The sequence below is a fragment of the Myodes glareolus genome, chromosome 13 (assembly GCF_982192425.1).
Source record: "Myodes glareolus chromosome 13, mMyoGla1.1, whole genome shotgun sequence".
Taxonomy (NCBI): domain Eukaryota; kingdom Metazoa; phylum Chordata; class Mammalia; order Rodentia; family Cricetidae; genus Myodes; species Myodes glareolus.
This window is the reverse complement of record NC_142038.1, coordinates 14,781,471-14,793,922: the sequence shown is the minus strand read 5'-3', so window position 1 is coordinate 14,793,922 and position 12,452 is coordinate 14,781,471. Positions and strand designations below refer to the sequence as shown.

The window sequence follows — 12,452 nt, the reverse complement described above, 5'->3', positions numbered from 1 at the left end:
TAACTCAGCAGAATACTTTTATCATGGGTTAAACTCTGGAACCCAATTTTTTAAAAAAAGAGTTAAGATGCTTGTACTTTATGTAGCCTCATAAACATGACAGTTGCATATCCAGACTTTTTAAGACAAGCATTATGTTGGCACAGTTGGTAACACTGTTTTTTCTCAACTGGTGAACAGATAAAGCTCCAAAGAAAAAAGCTTCAATTAAGAAAAATTTAAATGCTAGAAATGGACTAAATACTAATTATGTTTTCCTACGTGAGAGATGCTAAGATAACTCTTCACTGCCTGTTCAAGAATGCTGTCCCTTAGACTCCACCTACAAAAGTCGAGCACTGTTAACTTGGTAAGAACTCTGACACTGGCTGGCTGGAGCGGTGGGCACCAATGAGTGGCCAGCTAAGACAGAAAACCACCTGGCCATAGTTCCTCAACTGTAAATTATGAACCTATCTGGGGAGGGCACCTATAATTAAATGTGGAGGTCACAAAAACAAGCAACAGTAGTAAGAGGCTTCTGAACCCACAAAAAAATAAGTAATAAACCCAAGGTGTTTCTGGTGGTGTGTCATCCCCACACTCAAAGTGACTTCACTGCAGCGACTCAATTACTGTGCTACACACTACGGTGTTCTTATCGCAGTCTCCAGTCCTTGCTAAATGGTTTAATTACAGAGGACAACTTTAAGATTTTCCTACCAGCATTCTTCAGCATGTATCAAGTTAGTGTAAATTTGGATTATGTTATATTACAATGTCTGATTTTAAGAATTGTCATTTGAGTGGCTGACCTGCATTTCATTTTCTTTTACCTGCTTAATGAATTTGGGTTTGGAATTAGGACTAAATTTCCAACAACTTTGAAATGGCCCTAAACATACTTCTTCCACCTTGTACTTTGTGTGCATGGGAAGCAGGGTTCTCAGCACTGACAATGACAAGATGAAAACCCTGACCAATTATGAACACTGAAGATGTTCTATGCCAGGCAACATCGAATATTCAGCAAAGATTTAATTCTTTATGTAAAAATCAACAAATGCATTCATCCTATTAGTACTAATTTACTTTGATCTTTAATAAATGATAAAATTTTATCTACAGCAAAGAATTTTTAGATATTGTTATACTTATTATCAGTAAATGTTTTACTTGCATACCAATTTTTTAATATGCTTATACATAAGTCAAATAAAAATATCAGTAATCCAAAAAGTTTAAAAAACCTGACCTGGGCAACACAGCAAGATTTCAACTCAGAAAATATTTTTAAGACTATTTTTTTTTTTGGTCTTTTTGTTTTGCTTTGGTTTCATTTTGGTTTTTAAGACAAATTTCTTTTAGTTGTCCTGGAAATCATTTTGCAGACCAGGTTAGCCTTCAACTCAAGAGACTCGCCTGTCTCTGCCTCTTCAGGGCTAGGATCAGGGTTTGAGGTAGTGGTGAAATATGTATCTATGTTGTATGAAGGGCAATTTCTAAAGCATTTGTATATATAACACATATAGAAAACCCAAGCGTATTACCAAACTATTAAGAACTAAAAAGAGGTATAAAAGTGAACGGAACAACACAGAAAGGTCCTATTTTGACATAATGCATAAATCAAGTTAGAATGGGCTGTGTCACATTTATAACCAACTCCCCAAATGCCTACAGTTACAGATTGATTTTGTTTAAGTTCTTCATTCATGATAGATCATCTGGTACTATCCACTGCTCAACTACTTTAGAGACTGACAGTAGAACTATCTTCCCATGTTAAGAAGAAGGAGAAAAGAGAGGACAGCTCACACAATATCTTTTAAAGGTTATTACTTATCCTTGTCTTTGGCCAAATTCACATGGCCATACCTGTGGTTTCCAACAGGGAATTAGTCTCGTAAGGGATGTTTGGCAATGTCTACAGAAATGTTTAGTTTCTGATCATAACACCCTGAATGTGCTTGATATCTGGTATCAGAAGCCAAGCAGGGTCAGGTCTGGTTAGTATAAGTTGGGAGTAATTTTTGATGGTCCCCAATGAAGGTGAAAAGAGCAAAACTACCCGATCCAAAATGACAAGTGTCTGAGCTAAGAATCCTAGGCTATCACAAATTTCAAGGGGGGGGGGGTGTAACAAAAAAGGACAAAGAAGCTAATTCTACCACATGCCAGGTGACCCATCAGAATACTTGGTAGAATAGTGCAGTCTGCACACATCAAAATGGAATTGCAAGGCTAAACGGGAATGGGGGAACATAGGAATAGGGCAAAGAAATGAGTCAAATATTTTGTCTAGACTAGGCTTATATTAGGAGAGAGGAGAAATGGCAGTAACAGACTGTAAAAAAGAGACTGTGTTTGCAGGTCCATAGAAGCATAAGCACCAGGTTTGGGAGGAGAGGCAAGAAGGAACAAAGAGAACTGTATTACATATACCAAGCATATAATTTTCTAGAAGTTATGTGTTTTGGTAAGTGAATATAAAACTAATACTTAGTATGGAAGTATTTTTTAAAAAAATAAAGAGATTTGCTTTTTTCAGAGGAATGGTGCTGGCTTAGTGAGTTGGGACTAGAAAGAAATTCTAACAGAAGCTTCACAATCAAGTAAAACAATTGTTCAGGCTTATCTCCCTGTAACAAGTGGCAGTCTAGATGTTACATTGACAGTTGAGATACCTCTGAGGGTAGCTAGAGAACATCCAAAAGCATAAAGTATTATGAATGCAACCAATGCAACAAAAAGTATTTGTATAGTAACTTCTAGGGTGAACTATGAGAGACAATAGGGACATGTGCTTCTGCTTACTCAAATGCTTTCCATGAACCAGTATTAAATTAAATAACCTTAGTTTAAAACTAACATGTTTTGAAGCTAGGCATAATGAATCATACATATATGTAATCTCAGCATTTGGGAGATTGAGGAAGAAAGACTGCCATAAATTCAAAGCCAGTCTGGGCTACAAAATAAGCTCTTATCTCCAAAATTAAATAAAAATTAAAAAAAAAAGAAACACCTTCTGTTTAGTAAGTTAAAGTTGTAGTTCAACACATTGGTCCACACCTACAATCCTACTCCTCAGGAGCTGAAGGCAAAAGCACTGCAATTCACAACCAACCTGGGCTACACAGAGAGAAACTGTTTAAATACACTGTTTAAAAAGGATCAATAAATACTATGGCTGGCATCTACTTCATCTGCCAGCATATACGTCTCCTTTTGCAACAACAATCTGGTTTTCCACGAAAAAAAAAATCTTACTTAGGCAGGCAAGACAATTCCCAACATAGAATCAAACCCTGGCCACACTGTCACTCAAGAGATGAAAAGAACCCTAGCCAGTGGCATAACTTCTGATAGACAATGGGGAGGGGATGTTAGAAAAGAAGCTGAGTCCTTGTGAAGGCTAGGGACGAGCTTTGTCGATAGACTGCCTGCCTAGCAAGATGCCCTGGCTTCATCCCCAGGACCACATAAGCCAGGTATTGTAGCATGTGCCCAAAATCCTAACTCTGGCAAGCTGGAGACAGGTTACAAACCTGAAATCCATCTCTAAAAAAGAGGAAGGGGAGTTCCTTTTATGCTGGACCTAAGCTGAAAATAATTAACCTGAGAATTTGACAGAAAAGAACAGGAAATCAAATCTAAAAGGCAATGCTGACAACACTGGTTGAGACTCTGAAACCAGCAATCTATGGTCAAGTCAATGAAGTACCTGAATATTGACTGTTACATGTTCCTGAAAACACAAGAACTGGAAAAAAAAATTACATGGGTTATCATCTCAGAAATACCGAGAAAAGCCCAAACACATGAATAATATATCCCATTGGTAATCTAGTAAAAATACAGAACTAGCTACTTTAAAACTGTACCTGCCAAACTGTTTTCTGATTCCCTTTATTTATATATTTGACTATTTTTTAAACTAATTTTTAAATATGGGTTATATCAATATTTATCATATTACAAATTAAAACAAGTAAAACTTTAAGTAAATTTTAATTCACTTTCAACAGGCCTACTAATATTAACCTAAATAACTTTTATAAAAAATAACCTTTTCTAGAAACAACACAAAAGTTAATAGTAAGAATGACACTATTCTACATCTGTGCAAATTTCTTCACTGTCTGGATTAACACAAGACAGCTGGACTCTCCTACTTTCTTTAGCATTCAATCTGCTGGAGATTTGAAAGTACAGGAAGGAAATGTGACACAGAAATCTATATAACGGAAAGAATATTTTAATAGTCTTCTCAGATAATAATGGGTATTCATCTTTTATTCAATGCCAACACGCAACAAATGGAGATTACTGCAGGTTACTAAGTAGAATCTAAATTCTGAGATTCCAGGTTTGTTGCATAAAAACCCACTGGGCTGGGGCTAGGGAGGTAGCTCAGTCACTAACAAGCATGAGGACATGAGTTTGAGCCCCAAACCCATACAAAACAAAAACAAAAACAAACAACAACAAAAAAAGCTGGGCATAGTAGCCATGCTTCTAATCTCAATGTTGGGAAGTAAAAACAGACAAATCTCTGGAGCTGATACAAAAACAAAACAAACTCAAGAAAACAAAAAATAAAGCGGACCACTCCTAATAAGCAGCAGCCAGGACAATCATCTACTTCCCCATGAGCCTACCCTACACACAGTACACAGGAGGACCCGCACATGCACACGTGCACACATGCACAAGCCTATATACAATACAAAAGAGCACCTGAACGTACATGTGTACACACACACACACAAGCATACAATACACAGGAGCACCTACACATGCGCACACGCACGCGCACATACACACACAAATCTACATGTTTCTCTAGAAAAATTTTGTAACATTAAGAATTGATCATTTAGGAAAAAACATGTTTGGTGAGTTATTCATATTTTCCAAATGCTGAAGCAGTTATCTTCTGGCCTCCGTCTCCCACATGCTAAGATTACAGGCACAACACCATGTTCAGGCAGAGCACATGTATTTTTAAAAAACACATTCATTCCTTTAAAATCACCAACAATCTCACCAGAAACACATACTGGAAACTAGCAAATTCATGCAGACTGACTCTGGTGTTCCAAAACCCCAACTTTCATTTGAAAGATTAGACTTTTTATCACTGACAAATAAGTTGCTTTCCTTTAAGTGGCAGGCTCATTTCACTCATTTTCACCAAATACCTGGATCTAAATGACAGGAGTGTAGCTATATGCATTCTGCGAAGTGAAAAAAAAATGACACCACATTTCAAAAGCAGCTCAGTCACAAAAGTGGTTTCCTAGACACAAGCAGTTCACTTGAACATGCAAAAATGCTTCGTACACACTTCGCATTTAATCACACAAAATAAAGACTCTAGGGCTGGAGAGATGGCTCAGTGGTTAAGAGCATTGCCTGCTCTTCCAAAGGCCCTGAGTTCAATTCCCAGCAACCACATGGTGACTCACAACCATCTGTAATGAGATCTGGTGCCCTCTTCTGGCCTGCAGGCATACAAGCAGACAGAATACTGTACACATAATAAATAAATAAATATTAAAAAATAAGGACTATTTAAAAGCTAACACTGGCTGGGTAGTGGTGGCACAAGCTTTTAATCCCAGCATGCGGGTGGCAGAGGCAGGTAAATTTCTGTAAGTTTGAGACCAGCCTGGTCTACAGAGCTCGTTCCAGGACAGGCTCCAAAGCTTCAGAGAAACCCTGTCTTGAAAAAACTGAACAAACAAACAAAAAACTGTTTACTTAAACCCTCACCAAGGTCATTCTTAAGTGAAAGTGCAGTTTTCTTTCAAATGCTTTCAAATCTGGATGTGAAAAACACAAAGACACTGTTTTAATTAATACATGCCAAGTAGCCACCAGTTTGTACCACAGCACAGCTGGACATAGGGAAAGAACAAATAATGTCTCCCCCCATTATGAAAATTATTTTGAGCTCATGACCTCTTTAATAAAAGGACTGTGGGGCTTCCCAGAAGTCCACAGAGCATTTTTTGGGACCACTGTTTCAAAAGGTTAGAAAGAAAGTTGAATTTTAATACCTGGCCACTGGGAAGAGAATTGTATTGGAATTCCACGGGAGCTCAAAGTAGCTCCAGTAGGTGAAGGCTAACCTTTAAAAGTACAAGTCTGAAATGCTGTCGATTCCACAAAGCACTAGTCTAATTTACAGATTACCAAACTTATAGAAAAATGAATTAAAGCACCATGAAACACCTAATAACAAAGTGAGTTTTAAAAATAATTAATATAATTATCAGCATCATTCCAATACCTACATCCATAAAGTTATTCTTTCAACTACATTTATTGTTTTTGGTTTTGGGGGTTTTTCTGTTTGTTTGTTTGTTTGTTTGTTTGTTTGTTTGAAAAGGGATTTCACTATGCAGCCTTGGCTGGCCTGAAACTCAGAGCCACCCTTTGCCTCTCAGATGCTGAGATTAAAGACTGCCACCATGCCAGTCTTCAAGTGATCTTAACAGGGTCTAAACATTAGATGCATTTGGTGTCCTAACAAGTCCTAGCTTCTGTCAGCTCATTAAGCTTTGTCAATCTTTCCCCCAAATGATTCAACTGATACAGTGACTGTCCACCATATTACCTTCTCTAGAGTTAACTAGTCAGCCAATTACCACTAATTAATACTCTTAATTCAGCTCCAAATTTATTAATATATTTTGAAGTCAGGTGTGGGGCACAAATGTGTAATCCACGAGATTGAGGGAGGATGTGTTGAAATTGAAGGCTATGTGGCAAGACCTTACACACATACACACAAATATGCAAGCACAATCACACGTATACACACATTTAATCTGAGAAAGTCCAAGCTTTATAGAATCATCCATATGTATAGAAATCATACTATTAGGAGAGCAATTACTTATCAGTAATTCTTTCTGTTAATCATAAGAACTCCATTCAAAACATGTAAATTAGGATTTGATAGGTTCTAAATAAAACACTCCAAAGTACTGATGGTTAAAATGTATAAACAAATACAGAAATAATAATCAGTATAAATAACCAAAACAGGGCTTTTTTTCCCTATAGTTACTTCCATGCCTCCTTCATTCTATTCCCATTCTGAATTGAATGTGTGTGTGTGCACGCGCGCATGTGCACGCGCTGCAGTTAGAGAACAAAAAGAGTTTTATTTTTATAAATAGTTCTTTCAAAGACAAGAGATGCAGCTAACTTTACAGCCCAGCTCTGGAGCGATTTCAGGAGAAGCACATAAGTAGAGGGGCTGGGGAGTAGCTCGGTGGCACAGCACTAGTCTAATTAACCAAGTGTGAGGCCCTAAATTCAACCACCAGCCGCAGGGAAAAAAAGGAAAAAGAGAACATGTGTGCCCAAATGAGCTCTCTACAGAACTGCCAACTAGTTGGGCTAGTTGAGCAACTTTCTCATAATGCAGAAATTAAACCCCCAACTGTACAGGTTTAATCAATGCAACTTTCCTCTTCAGGCCCAGAGAAGTCATAGTTAGAAAACTGTATGGATTCCAAGCACACTAACCCCTGAAGATGACTAAATTCTAGGGCTGAAGAAATGGTTACCCAGTTAAGAGAATGTACTGTTTCTTTTAGAGATATGGGGTTCAGTTCTCAGCACCCACTCTGGGCACGTGGTCTTAGTCACCTACAGAGAGACTAAGTATGTGTAACTACACTAACATATGTGTAGTTAAAAATTATTAAGGGGGCTGGAGATGTGGCTCAGCAGTTAAAAGCATTGGTTGTTCTTCCAGAGGACCTAGATTAAATTCCCAGCACCCACACAGTGGCTCACCACCATCTGTAACTTCAATTTCGGAAGATCTAGTGCCCTCTTCTTGGCCTCCACAGACACCAAATATGCAAGTAGTGCTGGCATAGAAGTAGGTAAAACACCCATACATAGAAATATATTTTTATAATTAATAAAAATAGTAAAAAAAAAATAAAATTTCATTAGGTATTTAGATGCTTATTTAGGGACCAATTTTATGATCATAAGAAATGTAGCTTCCTAAAACTTGTCACTAAACAATACAAATAAACTGAAAAAAATAAGACGGGGAGACAGAAAGAAGGGGGTTGGGAAGAAGAGGAAGGCAGAGAATTAAAAGCAAAACAAACATGGCAATACCTTCAAAAGACCCATTAAATTAAATGTGGTCTGCATGAATGTATCGTTGCACTACAAAGAACTTAAAGCAGAACTGAGCATGGGATCACAGGCCTGTAACCGGCTGCTCAGTAAGCAGGGGGGGGGGGTGTCAACCAAAGTTCAAGGTCAGCCATGTGCACATAGTGAGACCCCCAAACAAACAAAAATGAGAGCAGGAGTAAAAATCAACAATGAAACAGGTTAAAACTACTGCATTTTTCTGAGCTGGCTACACCGTCCAGCACAAACCAATCAAAACTTCTGTGGGTATTAGTCAGGCATCAGTGTTTTGTAAAGCTCTCTAAGAAATATCAATGTTCAAGACTGAAAATCACTGTCCCAACCCTTGGGATTAAAAGAGCAGTGAAAAGAGCTAGGAGGGCACAGCCTGGGGGCAAGACACTTGCCCCACACTCACGAGGCCTAAGCTCTAGCCCCAGTGGAGGCCTAGAGCAGTAAGTTTTCCAAACTGGGAAAAGAAAATCCTATTTAAGGTATGAACTATATTGAAAGACATGTAGAATCAGCTTCAAATACAATCATCTCTAGTAACTGTCTGACCTATGGACTTTATCAATTATTACAAGCAAGCATCGGATCACCTGCCATTCTAGTTTTACAGAGTGAGTACCACCTAGTTCTTAACCATCCTAGTCCTCATTCACTTCCATATCGAAAACAAATCTTCCTCGATGCCAATTACACCATGTAACAGTGTCAAGGTGACACAATCTAAAATACCTTGTTTCTGAGAAGCTGGTATTCAGCCAAAATTTCCATTACCAAAATTACACAATTTAAAATAAAAGGGAAAAACTCCAACAATTCTAAATATGACTCATTAGCATAAACTGAGGATATTAAGATGCCCACAGCATCATAACCAAAGTAGCTCATATGCATGGTATCTATACATATTTATCAGTTATCTGAAATCTCCTCATAAATAAGTGAATCTTCATTTAACTAATGGACAAAAACAAAACAAAAAAAATAACTAAATAATTTGAGAAAGCTATACTGAATGTGACATTCTAGTCTAAGTCCCTTAACTTTACTTAGCACAGAAAACAATGAGGCCATTTAGTCAGGTTAGTTTTATACATGATTAAGGGTTCACCTGAGTCACTATTCCTCGTGGCTTGAACAAAATACAGCGGAGGGTGGGAGGTGTACAACCATACAATGAAGCACTGAAAAAGTTATTACAAGATGTTTAAAGAGATATCCACTCTGGAAGAATGAGAAATGAAAAGAAAAACAAAAACCTTGGCATTAACTAGATGGGGACAAAACAGAACTGAAATAAGTTAATATTTTAACACCAGAAAAAGAATGTTCTCACCAAAAGAGGCAAAATTTTTAACAAGACCAAATATATATCTATTGAGTTAATTGCCCTAGTAGTGGCCCCAGTCAAGAACAGCTCAATTAGAATAGTGCATGTCAATATTACTATAACTTTGGCTCAATCAGGAAGAAAAATAGGTTCTAAATAGGTTCTAATTGAGCTGGGGTGTGACAGGGCTGCATAAATTAGTTTAATACTTCTTAATTTTCTCTCTCTCTCTCTCTCTCTCTCTCTCTCTCTGTGTGTGTGTGTGTGTGTGTGTGTGTGTGTGTAAGCAAAGGGGAATTCAGATACAAAATTTACCAACAGAAATTCTTCAACTAACATACAGCATAAACAAAACAGTGACTTTAGAAAAAACAGGATCCTAACCCAGTATAAGCAGAACTGTTTCAAGGGCAAAGCCACCAGGAAAGTGCAGGTCCATATAAAACATATTCCAAATCACTTTCACTGACTTGCTTAGTGCAAATTTTCATTAACTCTACAAACACAAGTTTAATTCTCCCCCAACTTAAGATTTACAACAGAAGTATTTAATCAAAACTACTAATTACTTTTCAAACAAACAAACAAAAATACATGTGATACCTCTTTAAGGCAAACTCACTCAAAAGTCTAAAAAGCAAAGCAAAGTCACTTATATTACTGCAGTCAACGTTGTTAATTCTCTTCAGAAAGGTTTTGTTTAAATTCCAGCAATTTAAGTCTAAGAAATTCATCACATCAAGATCTGAAGCTACTTGGGGTCGTTGATATTAGTCTGCCTCAGTGCATGTTTCTAAGGAGTTAACTGAAGAAAACAGAAGCCTGAGCCTGAGGGCACCTTGTCCCAGTCCTGTATTCCAGCACTAGAGAGACCAAGAAAGGATGGCGAGTACAAAGCCATACAAACTCATGACAGCATTGTGGATGAAGCGTTAGGGAGAAATTGTATTCTTAAAAAATAGTATACCAATCATTTACACCTCGAAATAGCATGTACTAATCCTATTAGGTCTTTCCAATAGAGACAAGAGCCACCAACACCAGAGCAAAGTTACTTTAGAACATCCTAAGCTACGTTTCACAAGGTCAATCAGGAGACCTATAGTAAAAAAATATTCAAATGCAGTGCTTAAAATCTAACTACTTTGTGGAATTTATACATTTCCGTACTTTCAAATAAGATTCCACACGGTTTTGCCTTTCAGCATAAAATCCTGAACCTAATTCTTAAAACGTTCAAATAATCAAGATGCTACTTTGAGGAAAAGGATGCTACATCCGGCAGAAGTCAAAGATGGTTAAAAAAATTACCCGAGATTACAAACCTGCAGAACATGAATTCAGGGCGTTTCAATAACTCCTCTTTTATCTTGCTACTTTATTTCTAAGGAAGTGACAATCCCACCTTAAATTATCAAAATCTGATGGCACTTTAAAAAGTAATTTTAAAATGAATTACCTAGAAAAAAAATCAACTTTAAAAATTTTAAAGTTTACTCCAGCTTTCGTGGGGGCAGTTGGGAGGAGCTATCAATCAACAGGGCTTTTTAAAGCCTCCCTCCTCGCAAAGGAACCTTTCAAGTTAACTAAACACGCCCATGTCTTTGAAAAATCTGGCTTGAGAAATCATAACAGCAGTTTGGGGTGCTGAAGCCAACGCCCTCCACCCTCCACCAATTTCACGCTCTGTGCATGTAGCCCTAACAATAAAATAAACTATGTCTTTTATTAGAAGACACGTTTTATTAGGGGAGGGAGGTGGTGCAGTTAGGCGCTAAGAATGTTTCCCGCAAGCCGCCATCACCCACAATACCCCAAAAAGTAAACAAATCAAAGCTACAAACGTAAACTGAAAGGACACAACCAGGAAGAGAAAGTGGGGAACAAAGAGAAAAAAAACAAACACTTGCTGCTGGGGGGGTGAGGGAGGGACGAGGAAGGACGGACCCGGGGCACCCCGGACACAACGCACTCCCGAGCTGCCCGACGACACGGCCCGGGCCGCGGCCAAACTCCTCCCGAACAACAAAGAGCGGCGGCGCGAACGGCGCTCGACTTCCCGGGACGGCGCGCCTCACCGCGAGTGGAGTTGGGGCCTCGGGACCCACGGGCAAGCACGCGGAGCTGGGGAGCGCGGGGGGCGACCCACCCGAGCCTCGCCGGGCCCGCGGGAGCCCGCCCCGGGGCCCGGGCCAGGGGAGGACCCGTGCGTTTACCTGGGCTCCGCGCCGCCGAGCCGTCGCTTCCCGGGTCCTGCCCGCGGCGTCCGGGCCCAGGCGGCCCCTCTCCCCCGCCGCGCGCGCCGCGGACCGCGCGGGCCGGGCCGCTGGAGCTCCGGAGCCGCCCCGCCGCGGGGGGCCTCGCTCGCGGGCCGCCGGCTCCCGTCACGCGTTCCCGCCCCCCGGGGGACGGCCGCGGAGCCGAGCGCGACGCGGGAAGAGCCTCCCGAGGACGGTCGGACCGACGGACGGAAGGCGGGCGGGCGGGCGCACGCACGGGCTCCGCCACCCGAGCCGCTCCGTTACCGCAGCGGCGACGACGAGCAGGGCCGTGTTGTTGCTGCCAACTTGTCGGAAGGACACTGAGCATGCGCGCGCGGGGACCACATCCGGGTAATTTCAGGGTTTGGCCCTTTTCCCCCGCAGCGCTCCTTTCTCCCAGCTGCCCCCGCCTCCCGCCCAGATTGGGGGGGGGGGGTCCCAGTGCGCAGGCGCCCGCGGGCAGCAGCGGGCTGCGCGCAGCCCCGGCCCAGGCTGTGCGCGCAGAGCAGAGCGGCGGCGGTGGCGGCGAGTCGCAGTTTCGCGGGGACAGTTTAAAGAGTGCGCAAGCAGCACGGGACAGCTCAGGATGTGCGTTGGGCAGGGCTGCCGGGTCGGGTTGGGAGTTTGAAGACCTAGGTGGACACGGCCACACTAACTGCAGGTGTTGGTAGCAGTTCATTTGAAGGGGTGGG

The 12,452-nt window shown here is 40.7% G+C and overlaps 1 protein-coding gene across 2 annotated transcripts in view; it reads right to left on the bottom strand.

Annotated features, from left to right (window-relative positions):
* Nucleotides 1-11,855, bottom strand: part of Smad4 (SMAD family member 4) — a 52,780-nt gene extending 40,925 nt beyond the window's left edge. For both annotated transcript variants that reach the window (XM_085676441.2, XM_085676442.2), the window contains exon 1: nt 11,716-11,855. The gene's annotated coding sequence lies outside the window, so the exon portion shown is untranslated. The remainder of the gene's footprint in view (nt 1-11,715) is intronic.
* Nucleotides 11,856-12,452: the final 597 nt, after the last annotated feature.